The sequence below is a fragment of the Neopelma chrysocephalum genome, unplaced genomic scaffold, assembly GCF_003984885.1.
Source record: "Neopelma chrysocephalum unplaced genomic scaffold, ASM398488v2 Primary Assembly neopelma1_70, whole genome shotgun sequence".
Lineage (NCBI taxonomy): Eukaryota > Metazoa > Chordata > Aves > Passeriformes > Pipridae > Neopelma > Neopelma chrysocephalum.
Window position 1 is genome coordinate 8,234,912 of NW_020897730.1, and position 14,023 is coordinate 8,248,934.

General features: G+C 46.6%; 1 protein-coding gene across 1 annotated transcript in view; it reads left to right on the top strand.

The window, feature by feature from the left end:
* Positions 1 to 14,023, top strand: part of PIK3CB (phosphatidylinositol-4,5-bisphosphate 3-kinase catalytic subunit beta) — a 279,429-nt gene that overhangs the window by 175,933 nt on the left and 89,473 nt on the right. The window contains exons 5-6 of the mRNA XM_027686271.1: positions 8,541 to 8,660; positions 10,871 to 10,969. The gene's annotated coding sequence lies outside the window, so the exon portion shown is untranslated. The remainder of the gene's footprint in view (positions 1 to 8,540; positions 8,661 to 10,870; positions 10,970 to 14,023) is intronic.

The window sequence follows — 14,023 nt, forward strand, 5'->3', positions numbered from 1 at the left end:
GGGCTATAAACAAAACAGAAGGAAATGAGTTCACTGTCCACGGGAAAGCACAGCTCTCCTGTGAAGGAGATTTTTATTTCAGTGGAGAAGAAATGCACCATTGCTCTGATACTGAGCAGTTCTTTTCAGCAGACTACACTGCTGAAAAAGTTGTCAGGAAACCCCAGATATGCCCTGTCTACCCTGGGAGCATTTCTGATGACCATGAGGCTTCTAGAGTCTGAGGTGGAATGAAAACATTGTTGGAGAATTGAGGATGAAACGGTTAAAAGCCTCCCCCAAAAAATCTACAGACTTGGCGATCTTTGTGAGAATAGCAAATAAGCAGATTATTTAATGCCTTAAGTTTGATAAAGCATAAATATAACTGAGCATCCATCCTCATTTTATTCTCTTCCTCCAGAAGATGGCAAAAGTTAGTTGGACTTAACACAGCCAGATGGAGGAAAATATTCCAGGACTGTTTGTGCTATCCTCCAGTTTCAGGTCACCACTGGTTTAATGCTCCAGCTGCAAGGGTTGATCCCAAACCCACTGAGATGAGTGGCTGTTTGGAGCAACCAGGCACTGCAGCTCCAGCACTGCTATGTGCTGGCTGAGGTGCCACTCCAGGCAGCAGAAGAGGCTGCGGGGCTGCAACAAGCGCTCCAGGAGCCATGCAAGTCCCAGCTATGGCCAGACATTTCCCTTCATGGGGGGAAAATTGTCAGTAACATCTCCATGGAGATCACAGCCAGAAATGCAGCTGTGAGAAGTTTAAATTTTATACACAAAACATGAGAGACACCGATTACAGTATTTGATAGTGCTCATAGCATTACAGACCACCTGCTGAAGAAAAATCCCTTTGAGATTTGCTCCTTGAGTACTGAAGAGGTTAATTCCCACAAATACAGCCTATATTTGGGCTAGGACAGTGTGGAGAACTTGCATTTACAGTGGAACCTTGACTGAAAAGAGGAAAGGATATATAACAAATATATAGAAAAAAAATCAGATTAAGTACAGATTTGGCAACTAGGACTTTTTTTCCAGTTTAGCAAGGAACTCTAGAAAAAGGAAAGAAATATTACTAATAAGATGAGAAGAGACACAAAATAAGCTTTTATTTCTCATGTAGTTAGTTTATTTTGTTCCTATATTTAGCTGCTCTGGCACTTTATAATTTCAACATTAGGAAAATGTGAGAGTATTTGAGTAAAGTGATACACTAAAGTCAAGAGGCTTCCTGCCAGCAGAGAAGGAGAACTGAGGACTGCTTGTTTCAAGGATGTTCCTGAGGTGGTTCAGCTTAACCTGGTGCTTATCCTGTGGTGAAGTTCTAATTTGATTCCAAACAAATTTGTCCTGACAATTTTTTCAGCCTAAGGGTTTTGACAGCTGCTGTAGCTGACTGATGGATGCTCAGAGTGGATTCGTCCCCATGCCCTTGGAAGGGAAGGGAAGTGAGCAATGGGCCAGTTTGGAGGGTGTTTGACACCTTGCAGAAGCCAACACATGAGTAAACTGTGCTAACAACACAAGAGCCCGTGGCAGCTATTCCCTTCTTGAACGCCCTCCAAGAGGAGGCAGGGGTGTCCCTAGTTCCCAAAACTCCAGCTCTCTTCTTGGAGCCCTTGCAGCAGGGCAGGACCAGAGGTGGGGCAAGGACATGTGAGCTCCCACCTGTGCTGCCTTTACATGGGGCTTTGGATTTGGACAAGATGCTCCCATTTGAAGACACATTTTCTCCTTTGGACAGTGTTCAATATATCAGCCACGTTGCTTGATCCACAGTAAGGTAGTGATTGTGTCTTCTGTTATGAGAAAATGTTCGTGTCACAGTTGACTTCTTTGAGGTCATATCCTTACTATTCAAGCCAACTGGGAAATTTTAAAAAGGTGATTCCCTAGGCCTCCACTCCCTGAGAAAAATACAAATTTATCAGAACAAAACCTTGATTTTTTTCATTTTGAAGTCTCTTAGTATGTCAAAATATTCTGTTTCCCATCCAGAAGTAGGAAAAAAATCTTATTATCTCACATTTTTGGCTGAGTTGGGTTTTTTCCTGGGTAATTCAAATGTGCAGAAGGAATATTGCCAACTGGCTGTTTTTAGCAGCATGAGAAACAATACCAAACACAGAGAAGGACCCTGCATCCATTGAAGTGACTCAGCAACACTACTTGTCAAGAACAAGTTCTGACCAGGTTGGCAGAGCCCCGCAACTGCTGCTGGGTGAGTTCAGTCCCAGTGGCTGCGTCATCCATGGTTTCCCTGGCTGTGCAGAGGAAGCAGGAACACAATAGCTACAGCGGTAGGAAGCTTTCTAGCCTCACCCCTGCTTCCTCCCCACAGCAGGGGTATTACCTGCCTGTCCACTCCTCTCTGCTGCGTTCACCTTCTTATAATCCCTCTGCTCCAGCAGCTTTGCTTTGAATAGAGGGAGTCATGACCACATTCCTGCAGAAATGAGACCATTCTCGAGGTATGTGTTTACCAGCGCACTGCTGCAAACTCCGAAGAAGCTGCTGCAGTATTAATAGCTTTGCTGCTGCCAGATGAAAGGAGGAGAGTGTTCAGATCTAAGAAATCAACAGATGTTAAAGCAATATCTGCCTTCTCTGTTGTATTGCACATCAACGGGAACGTGGTAAAGTGCTTTTTTGTACCATTTAGCGGCTGACATTTCAGCACATCTTGTAAGTGTGCATTAGGAGAGTGGAATGTTACTATATTTGTACTTGCAGATTTGGAATGAGAATAAAATCTGGAGAGATGCAATGTGCACATGGAATGTTTTCCAGAGGGGCTGAGGCTGAGGGAACCCAGCACAGTGAAGCTTGAGCTGTCTTGAAACTTCAGGCTGCACATGCAAGGAGGCAGAGCATGTATTGGGTTTGAAATTGAACTGAAAACTGTAGAAACTTGGAGCTGCTTCTCCAAACCTGCCTAATTGTGGGATCACAGGTACCATTGTAAATTACTGAAATAGTATGTTTGATTTTTGCAGTTACTCTCAAAACATGTTGTTGCTTCATTTTGTCTCCTTGGATATGGGTGATGGCCCTCTGGCTAGTCACTTCAGAAGGGAGCTGTTGCCACTGCAAGGGCTATTTTTGGGGATACCTGGCTTTTACTGCTGACACCTACTGGGGGCATGATACAGCCCTGCCTCACTGCAGCCATGGTACTGCACATCAGCATGATCTCTCTCCATGCTTCTCTCAGCAGTTTTCTGTTAGATCCCTCTTTTTCACTAATAGTGAGATCTCTGGAGTCACCACAAGCCTTTAGTCAGCACAGGTACTCTCTCATTATGTCAGGGCCCTGAGGGCACTAATAGGCCCTAATTAGCCTAAACAGACCCCTCTGGAGTCTCTGCTCACACCCTTGCCCATGGCCCAGGAACCTTTTTCAGCTTATCCTGGAGCCTTCAGTATTGACCTGAGCTACATGACAGGAGCGCTGGTCTCCACCTGTGGTCACACCCGTGTCTGGTCTAGACCCCAACCCACAGAGTGATGTTGTGGCCTGGCCTCAGACCTGCCTTGTCCCTGTGGGCGTGCCTTGGAGACCTGGAGCGGACAGGGATCTCGCTAGAGTGGTGAGGAACCAGCAGCCTTGGCTGCACTTTGGCATGGAAGATGAGCCTGGGGTGATGGGCCTAATGCTTAACTTGCCCATATTTGTGAAGGGAAAGTGATTTCTGTCCAGAGGTGAAAAAACCCTTCCGCAAAAGGCACAGAAGCTCCTTCCTGGTAATTTGTGCAAGGAAGGTCAGTGTGTCCTAGAAGGCGGAGATGAATTGCAGATGCAAAAATGGTAACATTTGCATCTCTCTTGCTCTGTTTTCCAGTACTTCTCCTCAATTAGCTTGTTTGCATGTTACCTTTCCTAAGTTTGGTTCTCTGCTGCTGGCTGGACTCTGCTTTGTCTTTCTTAAGAGTAACATCAGCTTTGAGGTCTCCTTTGCCCCCTCAGCCCCTGTGCTTTGCTGACAGTGCTCTGTGTTTCCAGCAGAGGCTGCCTTTGCAGTTAACAGGGTTCCAAGGTGCAAGGGTGAACTGCTTTTTCTCCCTCTGGAAGACCTTTAGACTTTTCCCTTTGATAGATGAAGCTGAACTGAGCATATTTAACAAGCCCACATCTCCCAGGGGTTTTCCATTGCAATTCAGCCACTTCTTGCCCCATGGCCAAGATGCAGGAGGATGTGCCCCTTCTCTTCCGAAGATGCAGGAGGATGTGTCCCTTCTCTTCCGAAGTCCAGTCCCATCACAATCCCTCTGCCACTGATCTGCCGAGGGAAACTGAGACAGTCCTGCAGAGGGACTGTGGCCAGTCTGGCCTCCCCAGCTGGAGTGTTAGCTCACAGGCAGCTGGGAGGAGAGTGGGCCAGGAAAGGCTGTAGCACATGTAGGTGAAAACAGACACACAGAGAAAGGCTTTAGATGTTGCCAAAGCCTGGATGTTGTAATAACATTTAGTATGTCTATTCTTTTAAGGTTTAGATGAGTAAATACAGGTTGTTTTATGGTAAAACTTGGCTTTTTTACCCCAGACATGAGGAATCCCTCTCAGTATACCTGGAGATCTAGCAATGAGCACTGGTTTGCAGCCTGAATGTTTAAAAAAGGGGCAGTTGGCCAGAGAGCAGAGCAGAGCCACTGCCCTCACAGTGTGGTCCCTGTTGCTGCGTCCCACAGTGCCTCCATGTTTGCACCCCGGGGTGTTACAGGAGCTCATTTGAGGCACACAGGCTGCAATAGTGGGACCTACCCGGCTGTAGGTAAATGTGCACAGGAGCCCTCATCCCGGGGTGCTGAGCTGTGGGCACAGTGCAATGCCTGGGCCCCTTTGGGCATCGCTGGGGCTGTCTGTGCTCCTGTCAGTGAGGGAGAATCCCCCATGGCCATCTCTGTGCCAGAGAATGTTTGCCTGAGGCTTCTTGGGAAAAACATTCCGCTTCCAAAGTGAGTATCTGCTTGGAGTGAGCGTGCTCCCCGTGCTGCTTTGCCATTTGGGCTGGTTTGGGGTATCTCACTTCGCTACCCACGAGTCCGTGTTCAGGCCCCCGTTCGCTGGGTGAGCAGGGGAGTGGAAAGTTCCATATCCTCGGCAGTCCCCGCTGTCTCTATTCCTCTCATGAAGTAGCTGCTCTCGGAGTCAGGACAGCAGGGCAGCTCCCGACGCCAAAGCCGCCAGCCCAGTGTGACCGACCCCAGTCCCCAGCTCGGTGTGACGGATCCCAGCCCTCCATCCCCGTGTGAACGATTCCATCCCAGCGTGACCGATCCCAGCTTCTCTATCCCGGTGTGACCGATCCCAGCTTCTCTATCCCGGTGTGACCGATCCCAGCTTCCCCGTCTCGGTGTGACCGATCCCAGCTTCCCCGTCTCGGTGTGACCGATCCCCACGCTCGCCGCCATGTGGCGCTGTGGGGCGCGGCGGGGCCCTGAGGGCTCTGGGCTGGGGAGGGGCGGGAGGACCCGGAGCACTCCCGAGCAGCGCCGGTGATCCCGGCGGAGCCCCGAGGAGGCCGGTCCGGACGCACCGGCTGCACCACCTGCCGACCCGGTACGGCGGGACCGGCGGGCAGCCCCTCGCGCCGCCCCCCGTCGCTCCCCGCCGGGGCCGGGTGGAGCGGTGGCTTTGCCGGCAGCCCCGGAACAACAAAAGTGCGGTCGGGATTGAGGTCTCGGCCGAAATGAGTGTTTGTAAAGCGTCGGGTACGGAGGGGCCCTGACACTGCCCGAGCTGCTAGAGAGCAAAACCACTGTGAATCCAAACACTCCGTGGGTTCAGCAGGCATGAGGAAGCCCCAGCAGCAGGGAAGTGTGTGGTTATTGTGCCTTACCTGTGCACACCCACAGCAGGTGTGCAGTCACCGTGTGTTACAGGTGTGCAATCACTGAGTGTTATCTGTGCACACCCATGGCAGGTGTGCAGTCACCGTGTGTTGCAGGTGTGCAATCACTGGGTGTTACCTGTGCATACCCATGGCGGGGCTGCAGGTCAAGTTCCCAGTGCGCTGCTGCCAACTGCACTGGAGCTGAAGCATCAGCGACACCTTTTGTCGAGGAGAAATCAAGTGTTAAGGTGCAGCACTACAGAATTTCTGCCCCCTGGGTAAGTCGTTCTGTATGTGCCCACTGCTGAGGTCCTTAGGGCTGTTGGCATGTTCTCCACAGCGATTTAAGAAGGATCATTTACAAATACCTAATTGAGTATTTACCGCCCTTGCCTCAAGTGGAATTGGGCCAGTTTATAGATACATGTCCAATCCTTTTCAGATACAGAGGAGTCTCAGCTCAATTTAAATCTTTTGGGAATGAGTTCCGTAGGTTAATTATGTGCTGTATGGAAAAGGATTTTATAATTCAAATGTTGCCTTTGAAATGGCATTGTCGTCTTGTTCTTGTATTATTCAAAGAGAGTAACCAGTCAGCCCAGAGCTGACAACAGGACTTAAACAATGTGTTAGTGTCAAAACATATGAAGCATAAATGGGACTTGGTTACTGTCTACTCCTGTTAATGTCCAGATGCTTTCTAGACTTACTTCAAATTTCTCTGTGAAAAAGTATTTCTTCTCCTCAGATTTGAGTTTTCCACCCTTTCTGTTTCCTTACTTATCCCTGTGTTCAAACATCAAGACAGGAAAGAGCCAAGCTTCTATCTTCTGTATTGATCCTATTCATTTCAAGCTGTGCTTCTATGAAGTCTTCTCTTGCCCATTTCTTCTCTGTCCTAAGAAGTCCTGGTCTTTCAGTCATAATTTGAAATTTCCCAGGCCCTGTGTTATCAGCATATTTCTGAAAATGAAGTAGCCAACAGCTTCAGGGCTGGTGTTTTACTCTGAAGCAGGCAGGGCTGTGATCTCTCTCCCATCTACTTAGCACTGCTGATGACTTTTTTCCCCACAAGCTAAAGAGTAGCTGCAGAGTGTCACATAATTACAGCTGTACAGCACTCACATATCTCAGGTTTTTACAAAGATTCTTTTGTTTCACTGTCCTATACCTCAAGCATCCAGGCACCCTGTTGCCTTCATTGACCATATGCATTCCCATGAAGGCTTTCCAAAGCTGTTTGCAGTAATACCCAGGTAGATTTTGTCTTGGCACCATTAACTGTGAGCAGCACTGTCTGGAAACAACCATGCCTTATTGCTTTACCTAAGTACAATTATGTCTTAAAATGCCCAGACTGGGCTGGCCTTTATTTTATCCCCTGTAATTGAAATTTGGCTTGAAGTGTTTCTAACTACAGCCAGTAAATAGAGGCAAAACCCAATCCCTCAGCAGTAACTCATTCACCCATTGTCCGACAGTGTCTCCAATGATTTATTTGATGACTGTTGCTTGGCCGTGTAGGAGATGAGCTGAGCAGTGGGAATGACAGGAGAACTGATGAAAAAGCAGGTTCAATTTAAAAGCAGCTGTACAATGTGGAGAGTACAGCAGAGATGAGTGTTGGAGATTGAAACATGCATTTCTCAAAGGAGTAGGAGGGGAAGTCAAAACATGTGCGTCTTTAAATAAGCTAGCATCTAGATTTTGTTACTCTTATTTAGGGTTATCCCAACAGGCCAACTCTCAGACTTTATTGAAGTTTACTTTTGTAATGATGCCTGCTCAGTTGGTGTTACGAAAAAAATTCAGGAGCCGTAAGCTGGGGTGAGATAAGAAAGGGTTTATTAATTATGCCAAGGCAAGAGATGTTACGACGCGCGCCGGGCTGTGCCCAAGATGTTACATTTATAGCAATATCTGCCCAATCCCAAGTGTGTCCATCCTCTGGATTTTCTTCCTCTTTGGATTTTATCCAGAGAAAGGAGGGAGCAGCTATCACTGAGCTTCCAGTAGTGCTCTGAGTAGAGGGCATGGCCAGCATATATGAAAATAAGGTAGCATTACTCATTTTAAAAAGTGGCAAAATTTGGCCTGTAGATATCACCGCTATTTTCCCACTTATCCAGAGTATTGGTCATATGCCAATACAAAAAGCTGCCAACTAAAACGTTTTAAGAAAGGAAACACTGTTTGAAGCCTGGAAATAAATGTTTTCATTTCCCTGAAATATGTGCTGAACATATATAAAGAAGACTCAGAAGTGTCTAGTGAGGTTAAACACTTTGTAATCATATGGACGAATTTGTTAACCTTTTTCGCACTTTGTTCTTTAATAGATGAACATTGTAACTCATACTATTTAGTTAGGAACAGTACTTAAACACTGAAAACAAGAGGTAATGTAATGCAGTCGGATAAATCCATTAAAAAGGCAATAGTGTAACATTAAAATGCCAACACCATGAAGTCTTTGTTGGTTTAAAATTCCTTTGCTGTTCTACCACTTTGTTTCTTTATGCTACTGTTTTTCCTTGTAACTGAAAACATCAGATGACCACGAGGGATGAATCTGCAGCAGTGCTGCCTCCCAGGATATGTAGCTGCAGCCTCTAAGCCCAGTGTTGTGCAGCAGTCGGGATCCACGTGGTCGATTGTTTTGCAGACACAGTGGTGGCATATTTATGTATTTCTGAACTTGTTTTTCAGGATCCCTGGCTGCCTGTGTATCATGGAGCTTGCTGCTTAACAACAGAAATAAAGCCCTTGTCAGGCAGAAGCAATTGTGTCAGTGCAAAATGGAATTCGCAAGACCAAAGTTTACGCGAGGTAACAGCAAAATCTACTGTGCCATTCTGTTGGGCAACAAAGGTAATTTGTTATGCAACATAATGAGGACTTGTGTGTGATGGACAGCGGAGGCTCTTGGTTACAGGGCATTGACATCAACAAGCCCATGCAGCTCATAGATATAAGAGAATTGCTATATGTAGCACAGAATTCAAAAGCTTTCTTGTTATTATGGGGGGAGTGGTTTCCAACTTCAAAATTGCAGAGTAAACAAAACCCTGAGACCAGTCCTGCAGTCCTTTATGGTCTGGGTAGGACCTTCCTCATTTTGTTTTGGGTTGGTCTGTGTCTCAGACTTGATAGTCAGCCTGGGGGCCACGAGATCAGGGTCACAAGTGTCATGCATTTCATGTGGTTGTGACACATTTGGCAAGCCTCCTGCCAGCCCACATAATGACCAGGGAAGAGGGAGTGGAGGGGGAGAAGTCAGATAGTCATAATGCTGTTCACTGCTGGCCAGAAGTCCATGATGTCTGACCCCACATGCTCCACTGCTGCTGTTTGCACATCCACTCCTAGAAGCCAGTTATCCTTCCTGCAGGGCAGCGATGGTCATTCACCTGTTTTGCAGATACACTGCAGCACGTGGGCTGTGTACAGAGCTGGGAATGGAGCTGTGGCCTATAGAGCAGTGAGTTCATCTGCTTTGCCATATCATCTTTCAAAACATATCTACCTGCTAGTGTGATGGGGCCTCTTGTTTATGATGTCTTAGGCTGCTCTCTGCCTCCAGAGCTGGTGCTAGACTCAAAGATCCTGTTTGCTGGCATTCCACTGCTGTCTCACAACTGCTTCTGTAACGCCCTGTCCCGTATATGTTCTCCTGGCCCACACTGAATATTTCCCTTGCCATTCAGTTGGAAGAGAGAGTCTGTGAGCAGTCTCCTCCTGAGAGCTGTGAGGGAGAGAGTGGACTCAAGCTTCACTGATAAATTAATACCGGAGAAATAAGGAATTAAGACTGTGCCACATGGCCTGTAGAGTAGAGGACTAAGCTCAAATTGTATTGGTAACCTTTGTCCTGGCGATCTGTGGGGTTGGTTCTGTTTCTGCAGCGTGCATGTAACATTGTACCTTATGCATGATGTTCTGGAGCTGTCATAATCAAGCAAACAGTTTAATTCCACAAGTGTTGTGTTGCTTTGGACATAATGCTTGCTTTTTTCCTCAAACCACAGTCAAGACTGGTTGGCCAGACCACATTAGGGAAAGCTGCTCCTGCAGAAAAGTCAAAGACCCCCATTCCCTGGTGTACTGTGCCACTGGCAGGATGTTGGAGTTCTGACTGTGACGGTGACTCAACAAGGGCCTGACCTGTTTACTCCTACTCAAACAGGAGCCCAACTTCTTAGGTCAATTAGGACAGCAGTACAAATAAAGGTACAACACTGAGTTAACCGCTGTCTTGGCCAAGCTGCTTTACCTCTCAGTGACTTGGGTTATATGGACAGTCATCACTATAAACTCTGGTGCTTGAAGTTTAACCAAACAGACTGAAACATCTAAAGGAAAGGGGTGAAACAAGCACTGCTTTAGTGGTTTATGGTGGAATGTGGGGCATGACATGCAGCCCAAGGTATTCAAACTAGGATGTGATTGAGAAAACTTTTTCTTGCGGTTCCAGACAGGTACTGTACTCTGTTCCCAGAGATGCTAGGCTCCTGCCATTCAGCAGTGGCTTCCTTACATTATAAGGCAGGTGGGTTTCTCTGGGCCTATTTTCTTGTGTATTTTTTTTTCACAGCCTCTTGAACAATATGGATCTAGTCCTGACTGAGATATTTTAGGAGCCACTATGACAGAAATATTTCATGATGATACTGGTTACTTTAATTGAAGATATGTTAATTTAATTACCAACCAAAGTAATTAAATTAAGCCTAACCAAATTAATATTGCATCGTAAGAAGCACTAAGATTCCATACAGTGAGGATAAGAAGCAAACAAACCAACCCTGCCTTTCATGCAGGAGATGCTATCTGGCATTTGCATAGATATTGTGTATGTAATTAAAGCCATCCTTAATGTGTCATGCTGTTATTGCAGCCCTTGCTATTTTGTAGCAGTTGCTAGATCTTACAATGAATGACTACAAAAATATCCCAGGGACTCTAGAAAGCATTACAGTGACTTTGCAGACAACGATTCTCTTAAAGTAAACCCCACAAGCATCCTTGCTTTTTCACAGGGAAACATCTTGTTAGCATCAGTCAGGACGAATGCCATTTTGCCTCAAGAAAACGCTGATCCTGGCAGAGTCTGGGCACTGCGCACAGAGAGCTCACAGGTGAATAAGTCGTCTGGCGCTTTCTGCAGTGCAAGTGCAGGGTGTTTTCAGACTCTTAGCGCTGTTTGGCAGAGCCTCGGGTCGTCCAGAGGTGAGCTGCCACGCTAGACAGCCCTGGGTGAGCCGCCCTCCCGGAGGGGCCGCGCTTGGCTGGGCGCGGAATTGTGCAGCGATCCCGTGTCAGACGTGCCGCAGGGGTGTCTTTCCGCCTGAATGCGGCCACTTGCAAATGTTCTGCTGTTTCGTCCCTCTGCAGCCCTGCTTTCGGGACCATTTCAAGGTCAAGGCTGTTAACAGGGCTGCGAGTGCAACGCTTCCTCAGACTGCGGGGTCCGTGGCACCGGGGTGATTATTTATGATACTCTTGTGCAGTACCCAGTGCACTGAAATGTTGTTTTCCTCTGCACTTGCTCCTCCTGCCTGGGAGCCGCACAGTTCATGTGACTTCCGTGCATCTGTCAGCCCTGCTGCCTGCCCCCCAGGGTCCCCAAGTGGGCAGCTGGGCTGCTCGAGCCTCTGGGGCTCTACCCCCGGTACTGTTCCCAGGGAGCAGCTGGAGCGATTGATGCCGGGGAAGATAGTTTCCGGTTCTTCCTTCAGCCAGCCATTCCGTTTCACATAGGCAGCAAGAAAGCATCCACCTTCCAGCAGTGCTGAAACACTTTTGGCAACTTTACCCATGTCTGAGGTCTCTCTGCTAGCACCTCTTTCTCCCTCATTTATTCCATGATCTCCTGCCCCTGTAGTAGAGGAAGCCCACTACTTTCTCAGGCCCTTGCCCTGCTCTGTGGAGTTTTGCATTCCCCTTCCAACACTGCTAGAGTCAGGTACAGCAAGATGAAGGAACAGCTCAGTATAATGTTTAGCTGAATAAAGTATCACACAGAGAACTTGCATGTTTCCATCATCAGCTTACCAAAATAAGAATAATTGTTCAAAAACCAAATTAGGATGGATTTTCACATGTAAGTATCTGGAGTGAGGTTTGGTTGGCAGCAGATGATGTGTGGAACTGTGTGTTTTAGGCCTCTAGTTTACTGTCTTCAAGGTGCTGTGTTAGTGTCGGGCTCATCTGGGTCAGGATCATGGAATTTGCTCCTTGGCAGGAAGCCTGCCCTCTGATTGCTCCCTGTGGGGATGGTTTTTCACAAATGGTATATCTGTAATGTGTTGTGCCCAAATGGCACATAGAAAAGCCTTCTCAAAAGTCAGGAATCGTGTCCATAGTGGGATTTAACTGTAACAATTAAAACCCCCCAAAATTAATAGATATTCCCTTAATCTGCTTGCAGCAGGTGCTGCCACAGGTGAATGTCAGAGACAGAATGGGTGAGGCTGTCAGGGTGACCAACCAACTTCAGTTGACCAAATTGGTAGTTTTAAGTGATCTAAACTGAGGTTCAAAGCAGGTATGTTAGAGGTATTTGCTAAGTTCTAGGGCTCGATAAGTGCTGTGAGTAAGATGAAACTTTGAATTAAGCACTTTGGAAGTCATAACAGGTCAAGTATCTAATGAAAAATTAAAGAATGAATTAGTGGGCAGAAGAGAGTTCTCCCCAGAGCAATACCACCGTCCCTGAAAGCAGCCGGAGCCCCTGCGGGGGCAGTCACGGGCTCTCTTCTCATCTGCCTGCGTCTTCTCTGAGACTGTGGCTTGGCTTATTTTTTATTTTGTTTGTTGTCAGCACAGGCTGATTTGAATAGGGTCCAAGTGAAAACAGTTACAATCTCAGGATCTGCCTCCAGGAGAGTTTCAGCTGCATTTTCAGAAGTGGTCACGCACATTGCTGACAGCAAATTGTTCTCTGCTAGTAGTCAGTCATCTTATAGCCTTGTCTTACTTTCTTACTTTTTAGTGACAGAGCAAGAAACACTCAGAATCTGCTGTGTTCATGACAGCCAAAGATCACTTACTGAAAAGGAAATGTTGGAGAGTAATGGACCAGTTTTGCCATGCATTTCCTCACCCAGGACTTGTGACTACCAGAAGAGACTGCAGATCCAGCAGCCTTGGGGAGTGGCTCTGCCTCCCATCCTACCACCTCCTTCCCTTTGCTCAGCCTGGGTCAGCTCATGATTTACTCCTCAGGCTTCCTATAGGGCTGCTCACTACCTGGGGATCGCTGCTGTGCTGCTGCTCTATGTGAACAGGCAGTTCTTGGCTGCTTCTCCTCTTCCCACAGCGAAAGCAAAATGCTGAGCACCCCCATTCCTGCAGTTACCCCATGCCAGGGCAGGGAGAGCTCTTGGTGATATTGCCAGGCACTAGTCTTAACACATCTTCTGCTCTGTGTGTGTATGTGAGGGGGATATTGGCTGGTTTGGGGTTTTGCAAGATTCCAGATCTTTAAAGTTAAGCTAAGAAAAGAAAATGTCAACTGTAAAAAAAACAAGACCCCTACTTATAGTCCTTATAAAAAAGTAAACAAATTAGTAATATATAATAAAATACAATATTTGCCCTAATGATTGCAAATTAGAAATGAGATGCAGCTGTAACATATCAGGCAGAAATTAACTGCTAATTAATAAGAAAAAGTCATACTTTGCATGATTTTTAAATGCTAAGTTTGCCAATATCACCTCTTTAATGACTAAATTCAAGACTATGATACTGCTCTTTCCTCCAAATAATATTATAACAGTATGTAAAATATGTTTAATACTATTAGTAGATTAGAATTGGACAAACATAGACAAGCAAGAAATGCAGAACAGCACAAAGCCAATTCCTTGTGGACTTCACAGTACCATCAGGACATTCTCACTCCTTATCAGAAAATATGTAAATAGCTCCTGGCTCCCTTACTTGCTCAGATAGTGAGGCAAGAGCTTTTCCATAAGCCTTCTTCCAGGAAACTCGTCCTCCTCAATGTGTGTGGTGAGAAATGATAGTAAAAAGAAAGAGCATGAAGGATAAAAGGCAACACTAGATAATGACAGGAACAAAGGGATCCTGGGAAGCAGGGAGGGAGAGGCCTGGGTTGTCAGGATCTGACGAATGCTGAATACACTGATAAGGTGAGATGAAACCCTGGCCAGGAGCACGTGGGT